Source organism: Manis javanica, chromosome 16, assembly GCF_040802235.1.
Source record: "Manis javanica isolate MJ-LG chromosome 16, MJ_LKY, whole genome shotgun sequence".
Lineage (NCBI taxonomy): Eukaryota > Metazoa > Chordata > Mammalia > Pholidota > Manidae > Manis > Manis javanica.
Genome location: NC_133171.1, coordinates 15,637,097 through 15,660,489, shown reverse-complemented (window position 1 = coordinate 15,660,489; position 23,393 = coordinate 15,637,097). Strand labels below are relative to the sequence as shown.

The 23,393-nt window shown below is 41.6% G+C and overlaps 1 long non-coding RNA gene across 2 annotated transcripts in view; it reads left to right on the top strand.

Annotated features, from left to right (window-relative positions):
* LOC108403037 (uncharacterized) overlaps window positions 1-14,075 on the top strand; it is a 119,245-nt gene extending 105,170 nt beyond the window's left edge. For both annotated transcript variants that reach the window (XR_005059246.2, XR_005059245.2), the window contains 2 exons: window positions 33-113; window positions 12,928-14,075. This is a non-coding gene — a long non-coding RNA (uncharacterized lncRNA). The remainder of the gene's footprint in view (window positions 1-32; window positions 114-12,927) is intronic.
* The last annotated feature ends 9,318 nt before the right edge of the window (window positions 14,076-23,393 follow it).

Genomic DNA, 23,393 nt, shown 5'->3' with positions numbered 1-23,393 from the left:
CTACAACTTCAATAATTTTTTTGTCATTGCAGGAGTTTCATCGGTATGATCTCTGGCCACAGCAGAAGACATTTAGAGACAGAGAATGTTCACCTTCACAGCTTGAGTTATTTGTGAGTCAGAAGTACCATTACTATTATATAATCATTGTGGGAAATTATTATTTAAAGAGTAATAAAGGTTACTGTTAATGTTGTACAATATGCCTCATTTGGTGCTAAATTCTCTCATATCTTTTCCCCATTTTACAAATATGATCTCTGAATATCAGAAAAATGAATATCTCTACAGAGTCAACTTTGTATGGAGAAGTCAATCCACTACCTTAAATCCATTCATTTTTTAAGAAGAAGTCATGAAAATAAACTAAAACACATAAATATGTATCTAATAGAAGGTTTGGAAAAACAGAAAGCAAGTTCAAAGCAAGGAAGAGGAAAGAAATCATAAGCATTTTAAAAGTACATTTTTGGTCAAAATAGCATTTAAAGTTTATGTTTGGAGCCTCCTCCTGCACCCCCCTCCAAAAAAAGAGAAGAAGAAAACAAACAAAAATACAATAAAACACAGAAAGCAAACATTTGAAGGACTTAGCGAATGCCAAAACAAAGCAAGTTATAAAAAGTGCCACATTATAAGTGTTGCTACAACTTCACTTTTTCTTTTCACACCTGGAGCTGCAGCTGTGTGATCTCTGGTGATCTTAGGACCCGTCACTTTCCTCTCAGAGGGCACCGCCCGGGAATTCCAAAGCAATAGTAAGTAGTGGGCGACGCAGCAGAGTTATCATCATTGTCTATCCTAACTCTGAAGAACAGGCGGCTGTGTTTAGCATTTCACCTGTAAATGATGTGTCGTGATAACCACGTGTACACAGGGCACCTGCGGCTCCATTCCCTTCATGCCTCTGATGCCCAGACCCTTCCCCTGCCAGGGCCTTCACACACGCCACCCTTTTGCTGGACTGGTTCCACCCTCACCAACAGCAGGCGAGCTCCCCAGATCACCTCTCCCAGCCAGATGAGGTTCCCACATTACATGTTTCTGTGGCCTTCTTAATCTTCCTCCAGAACATCTGTCACCACTTCAAAGATGGGAAACCACCTGTCCATCACCCTCCTTGCCCTGTAGGCTCCGCACGGGCAGGGCGTCTGGCCTTAGTTCTGTACCCCGAGCCACCAGCTGTGACTTGATCTCTTCCTCAGATTGCCTGCTTGCTGTGTGCTTGTCGAATAAATATAAGAATATAACAATTTGCAATTGTGTCTTGAAAATCTTATGCATTTTTGTTCTTCCTTGCCATAACCCTTATAGTCTTCCCAGATTCCTTCTAAGAGAGCCAGTGTTTTATGTTCAGACCACTTATCTGAGCACTTAATTAAAATAACACTTTCCCCCTGCTTTGGCTCTCATCTCTTACCTTGCTTTATTTTTCTTTCCAATCACCAACTGACATACCGTATGGAATGTAAACACCGTAAGAATAGGGACTTGATTTTTTTTCTTGTCCAATGCCTAGGGTAACACTTTGCACGTTCTCAATAAAAATCTGTTAATGAATCATGAAAACTCAAAATGGATTCTTGATATAGTAGATTCTGAAATTATTATTATGCAATAAAGGTAAAAGGAAGAGGGACTCTTGGGGGTTCTATCAGCCCCCAAATTCTCCTTATTTGTAATATTCTGGTTAATGAGAAAAAACTGGGAAGTTATAGAGGCTTGATTGATATGTATTAGAACAGGCTCAACAGGAACTGAGAGAATGGAGAAAGAAGATGGCATCTGTGCTGTCTTTAAGTGAAAATCTCTGCATCGGGATTTGATTTCAGGCAAGCGAATTCAGGAGTTCGGATGAATACCTGCCGGGCGGGTGATGGAGAGAGATGTTATTCTGTGGGCCAGTATTTCACAATGTGTACTAGGCCTTCTTTCACCCTTTAGCATTTCTTTGAGATTCCATGTAAAAATTAGACATAATTAGCTTTAATTTTTGTTTGACAGACTGTCTTCCTTTGAAAGCAAGCCCACTCAGCAACCATGAGCCCCCAGTTACACTTGGGTAAATACTGAGGGCTAACTTCTTGGATGGTGAACTTAAAGCAAAGTCCTCAGTATTACCTCCAATTCAAGTTATTACACTAAACTTGAGCCAAGAGTTTATTTTTATCAGACTTTCAGATTTTTTGAAAAATACTATAAAGAAAAAGGAGTGGATAGGGTTAGCAAACTTGATAGTCTCCAAAAAACAGAAACAAAACCAAAGAGTGTTCATGTACACATGCACACACACACACACACACACACACTCAAACACATGCACACAAACTCCTTCCAATACACACATTAAAAAAAAAAACATGAGAAAAACAAACAAACCAAAAAATACAATGGACTTTACACTGAGGCCAAAACTGCTGAGCAGAGGGCAATGTTCCGTGGGGAACTCTGTTCAGAGATAACAGATCCTACGAATCTGTTTATATGCTCACCAGAGAGAAGAAAACTTAAAGAAAACCCTCCTTGCTGCCTGGGAGTTTAACCCAACCTCTAAGGAGCCCCTGTTTCTTAAGGAGTTAGTTTCGCTTCTGGAAGCGTGGGGGAAGATTGATGGCAACCGAGCTTGGATTAGTTCGAAGTTTCTAGTTCCATGAGTGAAATTGGATCCCTGGGGACTTGGAAATTGCTCTGGGATTTTCAAATAAACAGGCTTTGGAACCACTGATACAAGCTAATTGCTAACAGAAACTTGAGAAACTGGCAGAAAGAGCTATGCCAATGACTGGTGAAAAAAAATTTGGCTTGAGCAAGATTTTTAATGGCAAAGAATAGAAAGTCTCCGAGGCTGGGGTGTCCTGCTGACTCCCGTATGCACAGCGGCTGGCCTGAGGCCTTATCTGCTGACTCAGCGCTGTCCTTATTTCTAGTTCTGTGCGGAGCTCTCCCGTGCTCTAGAGGAAGTGCGAGAATTGATCACGTGTTGACCATAAAATAGTTCTACAATAAGGAATAAAAACATTCTGTTTATGTTAGATTACGAGTTCTGCTGAATTAATTTGCCTTTGACCAAGGAAAGCTTGGAGATTCCTACTGAGCAGGGCAAGATTCATGACCATTCAAGAGTCATCTTTGAACCATGTTTTGCTAAACATTCTTGAGTTTCATAAGAAAAAACAAAAGATAATTTGAATATTTATGATTGGTTGGATTCATCAAGGTTTAGAAGGAAAACGCTGTTACTTTAAGCTACTTTCTGGAAGTTGGAATGAGTAATGACATTTAGACGTGAGATTCTGGGGCAGCTTTGAAACTCAGACGTCATGCAGGCTCTGCTCTGACCCATACAGTCGGACCCTGCCAGGGAGTGGGGCCTGGTGGAGGGAGATTAGGTCAGTTGTCAATACATATTAGTGTATTCCTCAGAGCTCGCCAGGGAAATAAAGTGGGGATTATTCTCCTTAATTTGAATCTGGTATGAAAAAGTGAATCATAATTATTTTAGGCATCAGTGTTATCTGTACTTGAAGTTCTAGGCAACCAAATTAGTGATGGACCAGTTATAGACATTGAGGAAAAAGAGACCATTTTTAATATTGATGGGGATGGGTATAACTGAAAGGGTCATGTTCCAAAATGGAGATAAAAGAAGAAAAATTTGGCAAGGAAGGTTATCAGTATAATTTTCAACTTACTGAACTTCACCGGTCACTCAACTTGTTCTCTTTGTTAATCTGGAAGTAACTGAGGTCTCCGAATCTCAAGTGATGCACAGAACTACCAGAAAAGCCCATCTGAAACCTGCAACTTACTGGAACTTAAATCTGCAGGTCATTTGTCTCAGAGATGCAGTTGCAATAATGAGGGTTCTGAATGACCCAGTTGCTGAGCTAAGAACCCTTGTAGTAGTAATGAGAAGGGTAGGAGGCTGGAGGTGTATTTTCCTGATTCTCTGAGTTGGTGGCGCAAACCACGAGCTTAGCAGAAAGTGAAAGAAGAGTAGAGATTAAATGTTTGTATCATGGACCTCAGGCTGAACGGCTTTAGGATACGGAATAGGACGGCTATAGAAATGGCTGTGTGCAGTACACAGAGCTCTTAACACAGGGTTTTTAGTCATCAACTCCTTTCAGTCAATTTAATTGTCCTTGGACAGATAACACCAAGTCAAATAGGGGAAAGCAGACACTGAGGCTAGCAAGGAAAGTCTGCCTCTGATTAAGGAGCATACCCATAAGCGCTTCCGTCAGCCCTTATAAAGATAAGCCATGGTGAATGGGAACGTGGACACGAGGCAGAAGAAGACAAGAGTGAGGGTCAGGAGCAAAGCCAACTGCCTTTCAGATGGAATTTCCCATCACTGCCTGGATGGATGTGCTTCTCCTCTGCACTTTGTAATTTCTCACACAGCTTCCCCGCCGTCCATCTCCTTTCCAAAAAGAATCTCCTCACTGACTTAAGAACCATTTGCTCAAGGTGCTCCTGAAGACCCCAAAGCCAACAGTGTGGATTTGTCCTCTTGCGTCTGTGAAGTATGTGCCATGTGACCAGTATAAACGTGGCGAGCAAACTGCACAGCGCTCGTGGATCTGACTGCTTCCGGCCTCCACTGGCCGAATGCTCATAATGTAACATAGTTGTGGTTCTCAGTAGGCACAGGTTGTATTTACTCCAAGAAACACGAGACAGGAAAGCAGAGCAACTCTTCTAAGGTCAGAACACACGAAACCAGCAGGAGGTGTAAACCTGTGTTTCCTGGCTCAATGTCTTAGCCTATCCTTAACTTCTTTTACACATCCATAGCATTTGGTGAGATCCAGATACTGGGAAAAGCTGCGTCCAGAAGTGACTCTCTCTTACTAAGGTCTACTGAATATAGTCCTTTGTGGGTAGTACAGACTGTAAAATAAGATAAGGCATTCTCTTAAAGGGGTTGGTGGGGAGGGACTACCTCTCATACCTTCATGGGAAGATTTGATAGAAATTAGTCTGAGAACTGAAAAATCAGTAGTGCATATAATGTATGCTTTAATATTGTTATCTTGAACATTTTAATTTACAAAAAATTGTTACTCTCAAAATGTAGAAAAGGAAGAATAGCTTTATGTAGCATGAAAAATATGTTAAAAATAAAGCTGTCAATATACTTCCCTCTCTCTTTATGGTATGATACAATCTAGATCTTGCTCACATATGGAACTCAAAGCACTGTGACTTTACAAACAGAGCCTCCAAAGTCTTTAATGGTGATTAGTGCTAATTCTAAATATATGTATTTTGTTGACTGAAAAATCTATTTAATAAAATTATTTAAGATGTTCGAAAAGAATCTCGTACAAACCTAAACAAGCTTTGTTTGAAAAATCGAATTTGTTCCTTTTTTAAAAAAGTGACATCATCCAAGATGTGTCTTTAATCAATTATCATTGTAGATAATTTGAGGGCAACATGTATGGAAAAACAATGGCGTGATTACCTAGGTGTTGACCCCGTGTCCTGATACTGGTCCAGAGAGAGCCTATAGTCTGAGCTAGCAGTAAACATGAAACCGAGAGCATCATAAATTGCAGGGGTAGGATTAATACAAATGTGAGTCAGACACCTGGGTAAAACCAGGACATTTCCAGTTAGTGCAGTAACAGCTACATGAGGCCAGTGGAGAGAAAATAATTTTCATACACAGGTAGATGCACATTCCTTTCCATTTTATCGAGATTTTTCAAAGAAAGAAAATGGTCCTTACATTTAATAAGAATTTCCTTAATTGAATAAATCAGAAACATTGGCATACAAGATTGCTGGTGATGGGAGTCTGGACCAACTCTTTGTGAGGGGCTATGTGCTTTGTTTCTCAAAGTGTTTTGTCTAGTCATCCCGTTAGGGGATTAGAGAGACTCCCCATACCTTAGGGCCATAATTTTAGTACCGTAAACCCATTTTGTTTATTTAGTGTGACTGGCTCATCACAGAAATTTTCATTCTTGGAAGAATGTTGTGACCCATGCTTTCTTATGCCATCCAATTAATAGGCTGGACCATATCAGATAGAGATAGAAAATTAGAATGGTTTTGAGCCCTATTTTGATTCACCCCCATGTACATGTACTTAATCAGGATTTTAGAAAGATCTGTGGGTAATGGCACTCTTAAACTTATTTTCCACATTAAGAAGGCATATTCTAAGAGTTCACTGCATTTAGAATTGGCAGGGAGATACACTTCTTACCTGCTGTGAATATGTTAAGTTTAGTTTTTGCAATGTTTGATTCTTGGTCAGAATCAACATGTTTGAATTTTCATTGGTGAATTCTGGGTGTAAGGCTATGGTAATATGACCGTCAGAGGGAAATGAAAAGACAGAAATGCTGACAGAGTAATTATTTGGTATTAATGGTAAAATTGTTTAAATAAATACTTTTTTTTTAACTTTAAGAGAAGATTCAATAAATCCAACTGGGTATGTAAACACAGCCAGATCATATACTCAAGCAGTAATTTTAGCTAATCAGAAACAAACATGTGCCTTATACTCCTCAGGGACTCCTATCTGGGTATTCTTCCATTTATATATATTTATTTTTTAAGCAGACAGACTGACTATATGAAAAAAATATATTTCCCCACTGTTGTCTGCTCATAAGCCAGCTGCTTTTGTTGCTTTGATATTTTTCATTAAGACCTGCTTGTTCCTTCCCAAAGACACCGATGATATTCACCGTGGTGTGGGTCACTCCGATGGCTCCCGGCAGGGGTGACTCGGATGTGAGATGTCTGATTCCAGGGAGTTCTAGGAGAACAGAAGGGATGGTCTGTATGCATCTTCAGTCCATTCCAGAAGTATGAACAAAAGGTAATCAGTCTTTGCCACCTACACCAAAGCCCTCTGGAAGTGCTTAATTGTCTTAGACATTCACAGTAGAAGCAAAGCATGAATAAAACAGCTGATATAAAATTATATTGAGAATGTGATTACTACCCAGGGATGATGATACACACTTTTTTCAACCTGTGTAAGAGAGGGTTAAATTAACATAGCAAATTAAAAGATTATATCAAAGGAATTTAAAGGAGAAGGAAAAAAAATATTTTTGTGATTGGAGAAAATAAGAAATTATATAGGGTAGGTGAAATTTTTATGCCATTTAATTTTGTGAGACTATAGCAAGCCAATTAGATAAAATTAAATTTCAAGGCTGATTGATTTTTTAAATATTCATTTTAATCACTGCAGTTGGTGTTTATTATATTATCCAGGAAATACCAAAGAATGTCAGCTGCATCCAGGAATTAAATGAAACCTATACTGTCAATAGCCTAGCTGGGGCGTTTGATAAAGTATGCTGACATTTCTATATTATACAGCATCATAAAATGCTAACCATACACAGAACACAGGACTATAAGTTTCAAGAAGCGCGTACTGGAGGCTGTGGTGTTTCGGCATCTATAGCTGGCTAGTCCGGGGAGATAATGAGGACCTTGCTACTTTGCAGATCGTAACTATGAAATAGATACAATAGTTTCCTGTCAAGATGGATCGTACATCATGCCGTACTGGAGGATAAGTCAGGTCTGAGATGCAATCTGCTTTTCATTTCAAATGGAGGGCAATATAAGCCATAATTTACCCAGGTAGTACTCACACGGGAAAGAAGGACAAATTTAGAGCAATTCATGACAAAATAAATCCACGTAGGAAAAACATGAAAGATTTGGTGTCCTTTTGGCTCCCAACTTTTTCCCCTTATTTTTCTGACCCTCCATAAGTGGAAAATATTTTTGTGTTAATATGGTTCCATAAAGAAACAGGAGTATTTCTTTAAAAATATGGAGGGATATATATACAATTACCAGGTGGTATTTCCCAAAATATCGATTGAAAGAAAATGGGAAAAGATGGGATAAATCATTGACATGATAGTTATTGTGGGTATCTCAGTGTTCAGGAAAATTGGAATTTAAATGATTGTCTGTTAAAATCGCTCCCCATGTTATGATGCACAAATGGCTCTTCTTTTGTGCACCAATTATTTCTTTACCAGAAAAACCTTTTTGATACAATATAGAAATGGAATTAGGATGGTATATGACCATACTACTGGGTTTGGGAAAGAACTAAACGATACTCTGCTTTAACTTTTCATTTTAATGTTTAATGAAATATTGAGCACAGAGGAAGGACAGATGGAATTGTGAGTGAAAAGCAGAACAATCCTCTGTGATGTCACAAAAAAAACAGGGGAACTCTTTGGCCCCCGGCATTTCCATCACCCGAGTTCATGTTGGCCGCCTGGCCTCGAGCCCTCGAGCCGCCGGTGCCATGTGCCTAGTGTAGGTGAGGGAGTTTGCACTGTGGGGCTGAGTCTTAGCTCAATCTCTGCCCATATTTACTTTTTAAAAAAATAAGATGACTATCTCTCTCCATTCTAAAACCTAAAGGGTGTCTAAATAATCAAATAGACACAAAAACATGAACTTCAATCTTTGCAACTTCTTTTTGTTGTTGTTCATCATATTCCCATCTTCATCCTCCCCAAAACCAAAGAAAAATCAGAGTGAACCAGTAGTGAAGAGATGGGCCTGTCATTTTGTATCTGATGGCAAATGGAAATATTTTAGCACTTTTTCTTTTGCGTCAGTTTTAAGCTCTCTTCATACTTATAAATAGGGTGATAACATAGCAAAACAGAGATGACACAGAGGGTGATAGACACACCCCAGCATAAAGTTCTTGAGTAAAATATCATGGAAGCATGCACCATCTTCCCAATGCACATTTCAGATGTTTACACTGAAATCTCTCCCCTGGCTTCTCATGATCAGGTATTGTAAAATATGGTACAAATGTTCCTGTAGTAAGCATGATGGTACATTTTATTGGATGGCTTCTTACAGTGTTTTCAATAGACAAAACTGATATAAAGTTACCGGACAATTTAGTGAAAACCAATAAAAATGGTGCCAAACGTTTGGTTCAAGGCCCAGTTCTTTGGTTTGATCTGAAGATAGAGTCAATATATATGAAAGAGTAAAGGTCTAGCCTGCCCATCAAGCTGCATCCATAAAGAATTGCCCATAGCCCATGTTTTGATAAGGGCTAAACATCAAAGACTTAAACATTTTTACCTGCCGATTAGGGGCTGAATCTTATCCCTCAAAACTCAAACAAAAAGAGAGTTTTCATCTGCATTCCTTACCTAAGATACATGCAGTAGGACCTCGTCTCAAGAGGAGGCATGAAGAGGAAATGCTACTCCAGCCCAAAGGAGTGGCTGCAGTCCCTTCTTCTCGGGGCCTCAGCCTCAGTGACACGTAGTTCTGACATTACTGCGTGGAAGTGCCTTTGGTCCACCACAGACGCCTCCGACAGGGATAAGCTCCATTCCAGAAGGGCTAGTGCTACCGATGTTAACAGAGGTGGACCTCACTGGTGTTCACGGCAAGGTGTGCACTTCAGTAGAAACAGCTGATTTCAGCATATCTGAGGTCAGAATATCAATCACATTTAGCAACAGTGAGAGTGATTGAAATGCAATGCAATGGGCTATAAATATCATTTTGATTTGTTTCGCTTTCCACAGAATTAAAAATAAAACACTACTTCTGATTTGCCAAACACATCAACTATTAGGTCATATTCATTTGGGGGGAATCTGGAGAATGTTCCACTGCTTCGAAAGTTGCATTTTTAGAAGAAAAGATTACTTACTCCCCACCCCGGGGCCCCTCAAGAGAGAAACGGTAGAGGAGGATTCTCCTGAAAAAAAATGGCTGGGTCTGTACGCTCCAGGAAAAGTAACTTCTTTTTTGCCTTCTCAGCCCCCTTCCAGGACCACAGGGCAGTTTTGTTCTATCGCCTTTGTATTTTTTTTACTCCTGCAAACCTCTCCTCCTCACGACGCTGGAAGAGTTGAAACAAAACGGACTTTGTTTGGTCCTGCAGCATTAGCGCAGCACCCAGGCTGGTTGCTAATTGAACGCAGATGTTTTCCAAGCAGAGCAGGCCTCAGCCTCGTGTGCATGATTCTTATACTTCGCTGATAGGGAGAAGTGAGTCCAAAATGAGCGACTTCTAAAGCCAAACCTGGACGTGAGCCCCCGGGACTCTGTTTTGTTTTTCAAGGGGGTACAAACAGGCTATCTTTAAAAATCCACAGGGGCAGGTTGCTCTGTCTTTTAAGAAACTTAAAAAGGAGAAAGCTAAACCCGTCAGTGCGACTGCGTGTTTGCGGCCCTGCCCAGGATCCTCAGAAGAAAGACTTTCACCGTTGTGCACAGGTGCTCGTCTCTGTGGGCACAGCAGCGAGCTCCCGGGGAGTACGGTCGGCCCTGGGGCTCCGCTCAGAGGCCTGAGGCCGGGCTCCAGGCGCCGACGAGCCAGTGGACGCCAGGAGAGGCCGCTCTGTGCTCCGCTGACCCCTGGCTTCAGCAGCTCACCGCTGCAGATGTTGCAGTTACTGTCCCAGGCGAAGGCCACGTGCTCTTGTGTCTAGAACAGCAGGTTTTGAGGCTGATTATGTTGTCTTTTAAAAAAGTTATTAAGAACTTTAATAACTCATTGGTTCTTATTGGTTATTGAGAACCTTATAATCAGGCACTACGTGTACAAATAGCTGTGCTCCTGAGGCCTGGGGAGTGAGAAGGCACAGCACACAGAAATTGGTGTTTTAGGTAGAGGGGGTGTGGCCTGTCCTCTTCCTTTCCCATGGCTGAAACATCTCAGGACAATTATGTAAACCTCCAAAATGTTTTATTACATCTGATGTGAAAATGGATAATCCCTGGGAATTACACATTCATCATATCAAAATGTCTGAGTGGCTGGAGGTGTGTGTAATAATGCTGAGTGCCTAGATGTAGGCAGGCACTCGCGTAAAGAAGCAGGCTCCGACTTTCACAGCATCTTCAGTCTGGCACCCTGCAGTCTAACTGGGGCCTTTCTGCTACTTGAAGCCACTGGGTTTTTACTGGTTTCATCGATATGTTTGTTCTGCAAAAAAGTCCCTGGTTTCAGCAATCTAGACGACACTGGCCTACCAGGGATTTCACCTCCATGGAATTATTGTCAAGAATTGTGCTATATGATCATTGAGACCCTAGTTCATGTAGAGAAAGTACCTTGGCATGTGTTGAGAATGAGGCTTTGGAGCAAAGTGCAGCCCTCTGGGGAGAGGAAAAGAAGAAGCATGTATCCCCTCGTTGTTGTGAATCGTGGCTGGCCTCCCACGGAAGGTCGTGTCACAGAGACAAAGTGGGTGTGACTCCAAGAAGCTAGAGCTGGATTCTTCTCCTGTTCCAAGGACGCACATGAAAATGGGAAAGTCACAGAGCATTCCTACTGCTTTTTCTACTGCATTGTAGGAAACTTAATAATAAACTTATTATCTCATGAAATATGAAAAATGCAGGAATCTCTAAAGTTGCCTTAATAATACAATAATGTGCTTGAGAACTGGGAGGTGTTAAAGGGGCTCAGTCCATCTCCATACCTATGAGAAGATTCGGTGCTTTAATGACAAATACTTAGTATGCTCCCTAAAAGTAAAAATCACAGTATGGAAATCTAGGAAGACTTGTTGGAGACATAGGAAACGTCCTTATAAATACCATCCGCATGAGCATCCTTAAAGATTCAGACTCCAAGCTTCTGTAAGGCCTGGTGTCATACCAACTACTTCACCAAGCAGAGGTTGAGATGATTTAAATGTAGGAGCTAAAAGATTATGAAGTGTATATAGCATCAAAAAGAGAACTAAAAACGCCAAAATCACAAGCAGACCAAACCAATATCTCTGCTTCCCCCAGTGCATGAAGGAAAAGGGATTATTTCTGAAGCATTTTCACATTCAAACAGTGGTAGAAAAAGACACAAATTATCTGTAATCAAGGAAAACATTTAAAGCCAATTTCAACTGAAAAGACTAACTCAGAATGCTGAATCCAGAGAGCCGTTGTGCCTCCCTTCTGGGCAGCACACAGAGCTCAGGGCACGGCCGGGCAGACTGCACCAGACCCTCTCCTTGCGGCTGGAGTCCCCCAGGATGCCTCTCCACAGGCCTTGTTTTTAGGTTTCTTCTCCTCAGGGCTTCCGTTTCTGTTTGCTACCTGCAGGGCAGGGAGCGGCCAGCTTTTGGCTGAGTGACCTCTGCTTTAAAGGTAACTCATGATGTGGTACTCCCACGTTATCTTGTGATTGATCATTCTTAATGGATGGGTCTTTTTGTTTAAGGGAGGATTTCTGACCTTTAAGACTGTTAGCTTTTCTAGGTGATGTTGACTCTGCTGGTCTCTTGTTTTCATCGTTTCTTTGTGCTTTGTGTATAGTTTCTATGTTTAAGCTAGTGATTTCATGTATTTTGAAACTAAACCCTTAATCTCCCTGGTATATGTACTTTCTGCCTACGGAAGCACTCCCTGAATGCACAGGAGAGATGTTGAAATCTCGGGTGCAGATAAACCCTAATGCTGCTTATTGGTGGGGGAGAGGAGAGTCACTCGATGTAGCTTAACAACTTTGACTTATATTCTAGTTGACCTTGGTTTATTATACTAATAACATCAGGCCTTGGCATTTTAGACACTGGCTGAGAAAAGAGGAAAAGAAAATTCCTCTGAGGATTTTAGACTATGGGTTATTTTCTGCTTTACGGGAATGATGAAGGGTAAAATGATGCACTTAAAATAATGCTTTCACTCCCAAAGGGTAATATCAGCTTATAAATGATCTACTAGGTGGTCGGAGGCCTGTTCTCCCAGGTCCGGGTAAGATTCTGGGAGACATGCCCACATTTAATGGTGAAATAGAGTTTTAAAAGCTGCCTAAGGAAGTTCTAAAGGAAAGAATCACATCACCAAAGGGGTGTGTGAAATGGAGACAGTCAGTGAAGCCCTTTTTATCTTAATACTTTGCTCTGTGCTTATGGCCCACAGGCAGGCTGAAGCTGGGCACATTGCCCTGCCTGGAGTCACCGGTCTGGCCCCTGCTGTCCGCCAGGCTGCCTGAAACCCTGCCCACTGCCTGGCCCCTGGAGGGAGAAGCAGCAGTGGGAGGGGAATGATGGCTGACTCGCGGCACCCTAACGTGGCTGCCATCCAGCTAAGCAGTCCCTGTGCAGAGCACGTGGAACCCTCCCAGGAGCCTTGGACGGGTCACAGCAGTAATCAAAACTGAGGTGCTTAAGCAGTCCCAGCAAGCAGGGAAATGCAGCCAGTGGCCTTCCATTTATTTACTGCCTTTCAAAAAATGAAGAAAAAAGACATTCAGCACAGATGGCATTTAAAAAGGAAAAATCAAACCAGTATAACAGAAGCTGGGGGAGGAGGGAACTCGTGCAGCAACAGTCTCCTCTGAGCCCAAGGAAGGCGGTAAGAGTTCTCATTTAACCTCGGAAAATGACTTGAGAATCACTTGTACTTTGAAACGGTTCTAAATTGCAAACTAATTTCCCGGTGGGATATGTTGATGGCCTACTGTACACAGCATGAATAATGAGTTTGCAACCAGGACCCCAAATAAAGCCATGCACATTGGTGGAATTTATGAACAATTTTCCTCCATCTGATGCTGCAGTGTTAACACTTCCCATCAGATTCTGCTGTGTGAGCAGGTGAGTCCCCGGGCACCACACAAAGCTTTCATGGAACACGCTGGCGGGAATGACCCCGCTGCTAGCCTGCAAGTCTCTGGGGTCAGGATCAGGCTTCTAGAATTCGTGGACACAGACTGCTACCCACCCTGATTTCAGGTGTTCTTGGCTGTTTGACTTTGAAGGCTATACTTCAAATTGACCAGGACAAGAGAAAATTCCCATCTCACACAGGATTTTAGAATGGGATATCATAACGGTGGTTAGTCACACCTTATTATACCAGGAAGAAATATGAGATGCCAGGGACTCCAGGGCTCATTCTGTGATCCACATTCCTAAATGGTGGAACTGGGGTTCTGACCTGGGGCTCTTCTGCTCCTGAGCGCTTTCCACCTGTGTCCCACGAGGATTCTGCATTTTGTTGAAAAGTAAAAACTGTGAATGCAATAAATTTTATGTTTAAGAAGACTTAACACAAATGTAAATCTGATATACAATTTACTGACAGAAAGCACAGCATACATCCTGGCATGTGTACAGTGGGGTGCACCATCCTGCCTCCTCTGAGACCACTCAGGGGTCTGCACTCTGGGGCCACGTGCTCCCTCCACAGAGCAATACCCAAGTCCTTAGCTACTCACCCCAGAGGGTGCACTCTGCTACCTGTTATGGATCTGCCCCTCAAAGCATTCCACTTACATAGACTTGTCAAGCACATCAGAGCTCACATAGCCTGCAAATAGGGTTCTTTATTGTACCTTTGATTAGACCCCCAAGCCTACAAGTGAGGTCTGAGCTCTCATCTAGGATGAAGATTGATGCCACCATTACAAAGGCACCCCATCTGGGCTGGAATGCTAACTGGAGACCCTTTCCTCATTGGCTCCCTGTCCTCTTCTTCACATGGACTATCCCAGCCAACCCCCCTTTCAAAGCCTCTGCTTCATTGCTTCATCATCCTGCTCCAAGGATAAGCATCCTCTTCTTTACTCATTATTCAATTATTCATTATTCAAGAACACCTCAAGCTGCCACCCTCTCCAGCAAACTGGGTCCAAAACCATCATCTTCTCCATTCCTATATCTGTACCTTCATTGTCTGGCTCCTCCTGCATTTTGTTCCAAAAAATGTCTACTCTTCTAGCCCATTCCTTTTAGCAAGCAAACATGTTCAAATACTCGAAATCTAAGAACCAGAAGGAAAATAGAAACAACCTCACCTGGCCACACATCTCCCCTTTGCTGTTACTCTGCCAAGCAACCTGTGTGCCCAGCCCCCACCGCACCTCCGAGAACACACCTCTGCCACTCCACGTGGACCTGCCCAAACTGCCAATGGCTTTCTCAGTGCTGATGTCAAAGGACATGTTTAATCCTTCAACCCATTCGCCTTCTCTGCTCAGTTACTTCCTGCAGAATAGCTCCTCTTCTCAGAACCAACTTTTCCTTTGGCATCAGTGACATGCTCTGTCCTGATATTCCTGTAGCTGTTCTTGACACTTCTTGGCAGGTTCCCTCTTCTATACCTAAAATTTTGGTGCTCCTCAGAATTCCATTTTCCACCTTTCTTTTGTCCCATGCCATCTGCTCCTTTGGAGTAAGGCTGTCATGGCTGCAACTACCATTTTTATGAGATAACTCCCAAATCTACTTTATCTAATCCAGACCTTTCTTATGTGTAATAGACAAATATGTTCTATTGTAAGCTAAAGTTCCTTTGCGGGAATTTGTATATGAATCTCTGTCTAAATAGATGAAAATCTGGAGAAAGCACCTTGTTACCTGAATCTACCTAATCCTTCCTAATGTTCTGCATATTGACAAACAGCATATCCATCCACCCAGTTAAGTGGGTCAGGTAACTCAGGGATGAGTTCTTTATGTGCCCCACTCCCTTAACTTTTCAACCCAATTGTTGACAAAACTTCTCTACTAATCTATCATCTTAGTGTCTCTCAAACCTTCTGCCTGCCCATCACCCCACCTCCATGAACTTAGCTCAGATCCCAGGTAATGGATTATGAAATGGCAAACTAAGTGGTTTCCCTGTCATCGCCTATGCGTCCTCCTTCATTTCCCCAACAAAGACAGGGAGATGAAACACATCCTTCCAATGCTCCCCACTATGACGGTTAAAAGCCAGACTACTTCACTCACCTGAAGGGTTTGCCATTTTTTCCCTTATATTCCACAGTCTGGAACGCAAGCTAGTTTCCTAGAATTCCTCCCTCTTTCACCTCTGCCATGGCATCTACCCAGAGCATTGTTCTTGGTGTCCATCTTCTCTTCTCTCATAAGCTATTTGGTGGAGGACAGGGACCATGTCTTTTAATGCTCTACAAGTCCAGGTCCATAGTAAGTGCTCAGCAATACTTCTTAAGTGAATAAATGGTCAAGTACCTGAAGTATATTATTACAGTTGTGATAATGCATTCTCATGTATATACTTCCATGCATTTTTATCTTTTTTGTTCAGTTATATGCATTTATAAAATATCAAACAGTACATTACATTTCTTTTCCAATTCTTACCTAGCTCTTTAAACTAATAATAAACATTAATTGAGGGCATTATTTTGGGGGATACATTTTTTATTACCTTGCAGTAATTTACTTATTTAATTTTTCCAACAACTACACAGATGCTTATTATTATTGCTTCTATTTTACATGTGAGAAAATTGATGCACACAGAAAAGCACAGTAGAGCTTGGAAACCAGAAGAAAAGAGTCCTGGCTCTTAACCTCTGTGCCACCTTCCGGTATCAGTGTCACACTGCCTCAGGGTTGTGCTTCATCCTGGCTTTACCTTCCACTTATTTTTTGGTACACATGCCTTAGAGCTTTATTTTTACAGCTTCAATCATCAATAACAGAAACCTGCCAACTGGGAGATGATGCCTCTTCCCAAGACTAGGCTGTTTTTGTCACTGGCAAGCTGTGCACATAGGTTGGAGAACTATTTCAATACAAAGGGTGAAGAGACAATTAAGAAAAATGGCCATGGATGACTGACAAAACTTTTAAAATCTAAAGGTGCCTGAACATTTCCTTCAAATATCTAGAGGCAGTAAAAAGATACTTGAAGTTATATCAAGAGCATCTGTCCAAAGATTTCCATAAAGATACCCAAGGTGACTGAAATTCCTCCTGCATTTTTGGGTATTTGTTGACTGAATTAAGAGTGGAAATAGATCTCAGTCAGTGTCCATGACATGAAGAACACTATCTGTTCATGACCTTCCAAACCTCCAATTATTATAACATCTTTAAACACGAAGTATGATATTCCTAGTCTAAAATACACTCCTCCAAGTGCTACGTTCTTCCTGGAGTCTTACAAACTTGTGTCAGGGTAACTGCGACAGAAGGAATAAATCTGTTCCTTTCTTCATGCCCACAGTTGGAAACAAAGTGAGTAAAGCCGACATTATTCTGAAATACGCTCCTCCCACATGGAGCAAGATTTCACATTTGCAGAAAATATTTATCCCAAGCTGCAAACAATGTGATATTGGCTCTTTGTTTCAGACTCCTAAATCACCATATTTAGGTAGGTTGCAAATGCCAAATCAGGTGTCTCCCAACATGTTTCAGGTGTGAGGAATGTGGTGGAAAATGCATGTTCTTAGAAGGGCTGTATTGATTTAATAGGCCCACAGTGGGTGTCCGTGGGAGAGCAGCAGAGTGGGCGTTAGCCCAGTGGTGGAATTGTACCATTCAGTGTGGACCCACGGTGTTGTGTCAGAAGGAGTTCGGGAAAGTGGGGCACTCAGGTATCTAGTCTTCACATTTCCTTGAATGCCAAGTGGAAAATATGAAGACATTTCATTGAACTGTAACTATATCCTGGGCTTTACAATGTTATTTGAAGTCAAATTACAATTTCCTCTTAACTGTCATCACAACATGATTTTATACTTAAAAAAAGCATTTGCCCTTCCGTTTTATTTGCTAATGGACCACATGTGTAAAAAGCATGAAAAGTCAAGCAAGGAAGCCCAAGAAGACAGGCTTTATTTGTTTCTTTACTTTTCAGAAAGTAATGTTTTTATCAACTCATTTATTTTGTTTATATGCACTTATTACTGGTACCCAGAACGTAACTGTCACCGAACTGAGCAGTAGAAATGCAAACACAAAGTCGTCTCCCCTGAGCGTCACCGAGCCCTGGAGAAGACACACAAAATTAAGTTGCCGTGAGAGCTGATAGGTACTTTAGCGGTGATGTGAATAAATACTATGGAAAAAATATTTGAAAATTCTTGAAGTTTAGCCAGTGAAGAAACCTTTGCTTTAATTCATGAGTAAAAGTTTGCCTGGAAAGGTGTTGGCCTTAACACACAAGCGCAAAACCATCAAGGGTCAAGCAGCTGGGGGACCATGGTGGTAGGATGGGGTGAATGGAGGCCCTTTCTTCTGGGTCAAAGGGAAGGCCTGGAGTAAGTGACCTTGAGCTTTCATATTGGGAGCTACTTTTAATTTCACCATAATTTGAGGAGGTTTATAAATCTGTACCCATGACAGACCTGAACCTGAATGTTTGTATTTGCAAACATTTCAAGACACAAAAAACTATAGCTTTTAATGCCTGCAAACATTGCTTAGGTTTCTGCAATAGCAATTAGGGATCAGAAGACTTACCGAAATGACACAAGAGAAGAATTGGATCAGTACAGGCCCAGAGGCCGAATGAATGAAATCTGCAGTTGCAGAGACTGAGAATGCCCAGCATCACCCTGCAGGGCTGCACGCCACGACGCGGCCGGTCTCTCACAGACAGCAGAGATCGCAGGCAGAGAATCGTAACGATGAAGAAGGTCTGCATGGGGACCCCAGTCAGGATGCCTTGTCTGTCTACTTCTAGGTGAGCTCACAGATGCCATGGTGAGAGGCAGTCCCATGGAGCAGGGCGCAGTTTTACGCACACGTCACGCCCTTTTCATTTTGTGTCTAGGCAAAGGGACTGATGGCGTGATGTTTAGTTACACATTTCTTGGCATGTGCACAGCTCACCATAAATATTTATGGAATGAATGACTACATTGTAAACGGTTTATTTCACAAAGTAGTTTTCTTTTCCCCATATGAATCCTTTATTGGTTATTATAAACTCCACGTTCCAGGAATCCCTTCAGCTCCTAGGGAGTAAAGGTCTGAGAAGGGAAGGGCCACCAGGCAGGCAGCCTCCGGTGGGTGACTCCTGGTAAAAGCCGCGGGGAGAGTGGCTGAACGGGACTCCCTGGGCAGCCTGTAGTCCTTGCTTTTCTGTGGACGTAGCATTGACAAAAAAATAAAAGCAAGTCGGTTTGGCGGATTCTCCTGTGGGTGTGAGACTGATACCACTTTTGGCAAGAGCAGAGCTGTGTGGGAACGAAAAAGCTGTTATGAGTGACACACCTGAACCGCTCTCGTGAGAAAAGTCGCCTCATGTGGTCCGTCCTCGCTGGTGACTGTGACGCATTCCTCAAAGCCCAGAGAATGTTAAAGAACAAAAAAGGCATTTTAAGTTGTTTTACAGGATATGGGAGGATTTAAAGCTTTTAATGCTTTTAAGAAAAAACACCAGAAGTTATCTTAAACTTTACAGTGCCATCAAGGATACAAAGAGCCAAAAGCTAAAGTAATCCAAATCCGATTGCTGGGTCCGTGCTTATCCATACTGCTGATAACATCCACGTTCTTTGAGAATCAGCATAAAAACCAAATTGAGGACAGTTTTAGTGGTCTGCATACTTGATAATCTGCTCATTTCAATATTGTTCAATCATATAAATGTTATACATTCATTCATTCATTCATGCAAAAAAGCATATCTTTTCTGCTCTTAGGAGACGGTCTTTGATCTGCTTTTAGTACGCTACATGCTGGGGGCAATTAATTGAACCAGAGCTAGATACTAGGGGCATAAATAAATTGATTGCACCCTGCCTTCAAGAACCTTAAAATCTAGTATATTAAAACTGGAACTTTTTTTGTTTTGTCTTATCACTCTGGCCTGTTGACATAACATTTGGCCAAGATGATGGATTCACAGACACTGCAAAAAAAGTTGGAGTAAAAGAAATTAGGCAGAATGAAAGGAAAACAAGATCTTTTATCACATATTTATAGTATACCTTATTAGTATCCCTTTTTTTTTTTGCAGACAATGTCTTTTTTGTTCATCAAATTGAAAACCTTCTGTTAGGATAACTTTAGTCCAAAACTTGTTCAAGAAATAACCAGAGCCACATGTGGTAAAGAAAATTTAAGATCCAGGGCAACTGTAACCCTAAGTAGCTCATTGCTCAGCTTAATTGTTCTTTCTCTCAATACAGCCTGCATTTTGCAATTGGAATGTTTTCCATCTGCACCTTTACTTGACTTGTCTGAATATAGCTGATGAAAACTATTACCACTCTGTCTCTCAGGCTTTGATCTGCTTTGTGTTGACAGACTCACCACCAGAAAAATGCCAGCTCAGTCACACATGTGATGCTACGTACACTTGTGCCCCATGCTCGAAGGCTCCCACCAGTACTCCAAACCCTTTGCTCGTTCTGAGTGTGGTAGAGACACCTCCATACACACATGCCCAGATATTTTCCATCACATCAATAACTGTGAAAATTGTGTTGGCTTTGTCTAAATATTCAGGGTAATATTGAATGTAAAGAATCTGTTGTATCAGTAGATGAAAAGAATAGAATGATAAAAGTTTAGCAAATATTGGTTCTTGATATTCTCCCAATAAAACACTTTTTTCAGTATTCTCTCTCAGCTCTTGGTGTGTTCTTCTCACTAGGCTACAGTAAGGACCAAGTGCTGCTCCGGGCAGCACCACTCACCCCACAAATACCTGAGGACAGAGCCCCCGGGGCTCAGATGCACAGCCTGCTTGATTCCTGCAGAGGTGTTGGGGTAAGGGCCCAACGACCACCTCCTCAGACCGCAGTGGCCACACGACACCACACGCACTTGGGAAAGTGGAATAGTGCTAACATCAGAATGCTTACTGGATGGTGCAGAAATTTGTTAATCATGAGGTTGGGAAAAAATGTGAATTATTGGAGTAAATGGGAAAATCAAATGCTCAGACATCCAGAGGGAGTGACTGAAAGGCGAGCTGATACCAGAGAGGGGAAAGGAAGGGGCTGCAGGCCGTTCACTCTGTGTTTGAGGTAAGGAAGTCATGCTGATCCTTCGATTACTTGTATGATGATATCATCCACTTTCTGTATAGTTAACATGATTAAAAGAAATTTGGACTAGAAAATAATCAACAAGTGCTGTTTTGTATTTCTATGTCAAGAGATACATAATTTAGCAAAAGGTGGTTTCTCTAGCTCAAAGAGAAGGTGGTGCTCAAAGAGAAATCTGTTAAAGATTTTTTAAATTTTTTTTCAGTTTCTGAGGGCCTGTGACTGTGTCCTTCTCTCTGAGCTGGAGCTAATGCCACTGGCCCTCGGTGGGCGTGGATGAGAACTTACTGATGCGTCATAAAGCATGACGCCGCATTTCTTCAAAAGCCACAGTTCTCAGTTTCAAATGTCAAACTGACCAAAGATAATGTTAAAAATATGATGTGTTTAAAAATTCATAGTTTGTCTTCTTTTTTGAGAATTGCATTGGGAGAAATATGCAGGTGAACGCTAAATTATTAATTGTTCATGGGCATTTGCTATTAGGGATTGAATGTGTACAAAATGTATATGTTGAAGCTTAGCCTGCAGGGTGGCTGTGCTGGCAAAGGTTAAATGACATCCTGTGTGGAGCCCTGATCCAATGTGCTTAGTGTCCTGGTAAGAAGATATGCCAGAGGGCTCACTCTCTCTCCATGTGCACAGACAAGGAAAGACCACGTCTCATGTGTTGTTGGGGCAGTCATCTGCAAGAGGCGTCGCCAGAAAATGACCCTGCTGGGCCTTGATCAGAACTTCTAGCCTCCGGAACTGGAAAAATAAATTCCTGTCGCTTATTTCTGTTTATCCAATGTCTGCCCATCAGTCTGTGGTATTTTGTTATGGCAGCCTGACCTAATACAGTGCTTTCAAAAAAGAGTGTTGCAGCTAATTATTTTTATAGATGTCCTTTGTTAAAACTTCCCTATCTAAAAAATTCACTGGAGACCTCTCATATGCATAAATATCTTTATTATGAGCACTGCGCACACATCCCCTTCATGTTTATAGTCCTCCGGTCCCCAACAAGCTATGTAAGATACCAAAACTTGTAAGGACCACCACTTTGTAGGTCCCCCCATTGTATAGTTCTTGCTTCTGAGTTTCCCTAACTATTATTTTTTTAAAGGAGGTAACTAAACGTTCATAGTGGATATACAAATACTTCCAAACCCGCGACCCAAATATTCTATCTCAATACTTAGTCCTGTCAGAGGAACATGTGATGGCTTGGACAGTAGATATCAGCTATTTCTGTGCTTGAATAGATCTGTAGCTGATTAAATTTGCAGTGCATGATATTGCTTCCCAGGATATGCTAATTCCATGTAGCTGTTTTACGGTGGTGGTGTGAATACGGGGTGTGTGTGTGTGTGTACTTCCTATTTCTCCAGGATTATCCAGGGAAGCTTTTCCGGAGAGCTTTATTTCTAAGCTTCCCATGAACATCTGCAGTTTTCAAGGTGAAATGGATTCCTCATGGATTGGTTTTAACAACAAGCTGGGCAGTGCGAAGTGAGTGGGATTAAGGCAGACAAGGTGACCACACACCAATTTCCTCCTTTACAAACCTTTTATATCACTTATCAGAATTTTAATTCCATCTGCTGAGTAATGCAGGTCCCCAGATGCTTTTGCATTACACCATGCCCTGCAATTTCTGTCTGCATCTCTGCTGATGGAGCGAGTTAGGTGGCTAATTCTTGTGTTTATTTTTCAATAAGGAAAGAAAGCACACATTTTAAGCATCATTTGCCCATTGCTGGATAAGGACAGCCTATGATATCTGGACCTAAATGTTCTCAACCTAACAATTGACGTATTTTACAACAATCCAGTCCTTCCTAACACACTATTTTAGAATGATTTGAGGATTTAAATATAATTCTTGGAAGGGAGGAGGTTGTTCCTTAACAACGCTGGAGTACTCATTGGCAGGCAGCAGAGATGGTCTATGTTTATGTCAATTTCTTTACTCTTTATAAATGCCACCTGTGTTAGCAGTATTGATTTGAAGGTGATGTAATTTCCTTGCAAATCCATTAGTTTTATAGGTTTTTGGCAAGCCCCACTGCTGTGTTGATTAGATATAGTAACTGTGTCTATTTAAACAGGGAATTAAATGCTTGGCTTTACACTCTGTATTGGCTGGATAATAAGATGTACAGTAGATGCTCTAACGGAAGGTTGTGCTCAGCTGTGATTTGACACTTAGTGGTTAGCCATTTGTGATAATAAGCACTTTAATTGTGGAACTAATTGCAGGTACTGGCAAGACACACCTTTAGGTGATGCTGACAAATGAGGTACTGACCATGCACCCTTTGTAGGGGCTTTACTCTAATAACAAATTTTTGGCCCCACTCCAGACCCACAGAATCCTAAACTGTGGGAGTGGGGCCCAGCAATCTGTACTTTAACTAGCCCTCCTGAGGGTTCTTCCCCATGCCAGTTTGCGAACTGCTGGTAGACGAGGCTCCCTAATGCATGGGGTGGCTGTGTTTCAGCTCCAAATGTTACCAGTGGAAATCACTTTTGTAATCATGCTTAATGAATTAGCATTCTGTATCCAAATTAGCTAATGCTGGAAAATCATTTAATACTAATAAAAAACTATCAGTCATCTGTTAATGTTTGAATATTT